Here is a 2,354-nt window from a genome sequence, read left to right as displayed (position 1 = left end):
AGGTCGAAGCTCTTCCTTAGAGCCGGAGAGCAAACCAGCTGGTTAGTGTCACTAAAGGGAGAGGCTCTGTGCGGAGCAGATGTGACATTGTCCCCAGAGCCTGGGCTCCAGGTAGAAATAGCTTAAGCTTCAGAGCTGACTGCCTGGTTTAAATTCTGCCTCCACCATTTCCTAGAGGTGGGGGTTCTTGAGGGATTGCTAACATCTCTGTGCCTCAGTTTCTTCATCTATAAAATGGGGGCAATGGTCACTCCCTCCTCTTAGGGTTGTTGTGAGGATTAAATGAGAGATTCATGGAAAGAGTTTAGAGTGGTCTTTGGCACATAATTGGCGCCATTTAAGGGTTAGCCATTCCCTGAGAGTGGGTGTGGGATGGAACTAGCAATTTTAATTTCAGAGAGAGTTGAGCTAGTTTTGAAATAGGTAGGTCTTATAGAGCCTACCAAGGACTTTTATAATTGTTTTCAGCTGGCTTGAAACCAGGCACTCTGGGCACGGGAAATCTTCATCCATACCACAGATCCTTACTGAGCAGGTAGCTCAGATGAGATATGTATGAACCGGTACACGCCCCCAGCCCCACCTCAAAGTTCCCAGAGGAAAAGTAAGTGAGTAAATGTGTAACTCCCAGTAACATCTGTTTATTCAATACATATTTATCGAGTGCCGGCTTTGAGTCAGGCACTGTCCTTGACACTGGAGATAAAGAGGTGAATAAAACCAAGTCCCCATGCTCAGGAAGCCCACAGCCCAGTGTAAGGGACTGACAATAAATAGACACCCAGAGAGGTGGCAGTAATTTTTGGACTCACAGCCGGGGAACTCCGCTCTGAGGGGTGCTATTTGAGCAGAGTCTCGATGCAGTAAAGGAGAACCAGGCAAATATGTGGGGAGGTAATTCTCCACTTGAGGGAGCCTCCATGTGAAAGCTCTGAGGTGGGGGTACCTGACGAGAAAGTGCGGAACCTGGAGTGGAAAGAGTGGGAGCAGAGGGGCAGAAAACGAGGCAGAAAAGGGTGTAAGGGCCACATGGGGAAAGGCCATGCAGGTCGTGGTGAGAAACTTAGATTTTTTTTTTTAAACAGTTATACTGTGTTTATAATGAAATGAAGAGCTTCTGTACAGTAGAAAGCACAGTGTGTGCCTGGCCCTACGGCAGGAAGCTGAAAGAAAGAACCAGGCTCAGCTGGAGAAGAGACAAACTGCAGAGCTCAGAGAGCTGGAACATTCTGCTTGGTGGAAAGGTCTTGGGAGAAGTGAAGCAAAGAAACTTACATGGAAATCACATTGTTGAGAGCGTGGTCCAGCTCCTGGCTGATGGCTTTGTACTTCAGTTTCTGAGCGTTCAGCTCCTCTTCTAAGTCATCAGTGCTTTTCTCCAATTTAATTACTGACCTCTTTGCAAATTCAGCCCGAGTCTCAGCCTCCCTCAGCTTGTCAGAAAGGACTTTGATCTCTTCCTCATATTTGTCTTCCTTCTGCGAGTACTTACCTTCTGCAACCATTAACACTTTCAAGGTCTGGTCCATTATTCTTAATTGTTCTTCCAGCTGTCGAACTTGGCCATCTGTGAGCTCAGCCCACTCCTCTGCACATTCCGAGTCACTGTCAATAAGGCCCAGCCTACGGGCCACCTCTTCATATTGCGGTTGGCATCTTCAGCCATGTGCTTAGCCTCTTACAGTTGGATCTCCTGAATTTCCATTTTCTTTTCATCCTTTTCGGTTCGGCTCTCAATGACATTCATGCCTCTCTCCCTCTCATCTGCTGCCTTCTTGGCCTCCTCCAGCTTCTGCAGAGCTGTTGCCAGACACTCCTGGGCATGACCCAGCTCTTCCTCAAGCAGTTGGATGCATCTGTTCAGAGAGGCCGCATTGGCTTCGGCGTCGGTGGCCTTTTGCTCTGCCGGCTCCAGCTTCTCCTGGGCATCTCTGAGAGCCTCTGAGTATTTGTCAAGTTCATCTTGGTGGTCTTGAGTTTCTTTTGCAGCAACGCTAGCTCATCTTCCAACTGTTTGCTCCTGTCCTCCTCCGCCTTATCGGCCTCCGCCTGCTCCACTCAATCCTAGGCATTCTCCTTGTTGAGCTCCAGCATCTGCATCTTCTTCTTGATGGCGTCCATGGTGGTGGTGGTAAGGGGCCCTGGGGCTGTGGTGGGAGCAGCAAGGCGAGAGTGTGGCGGGGCGGCCGAGCCGGAGTGCCCGAGGAGCTTGGATTTTTATTCCAAGTGATGGGAAATCACAGGAACATTTGAGCAGAGGAATGACCATGGCCTCCTATGTTTGACGAGGATCTCCCAGGCTGACTTGTGAGAGTAAATGGGCAGGAAAGGGAGGCGGACGAATAGAAGCTGGA

The 2,354-nt window shown here is 49.4% G+C and overlaps 1 pseudogene; it reads right to left on the bottom strand.

Moving 5' to 3' along the window:
• Positions 1 to 1,271: 1,271 nt before the first annotated feature.
• LOC100051044 (tropomyosin alpha-1 chain pseudogene) lies at positions 1,272 to 2,121 on the bottom strand (annotated as a pseudogene).
• Positions 2,122 to 2,354: the final 233 nt, after the last annotated feature.

This window comes from Equus caballus, chromosome 17 (assembly GCF_041296265.1).
Source record: "Equus caballus isolate H_3958 breed thoroughbred chromosome 17, TB-T2T, whole genome shotgun sequence".
Taxonomy (NCBI): Eukaryota; Metazoa; Chordata; class Mammalia; order Perissodactyla; family Equidae; genus Equus; species Equus caballus.
This window is presented reverse-complemented; position numbering and strand designations above follow the sequence as displayed.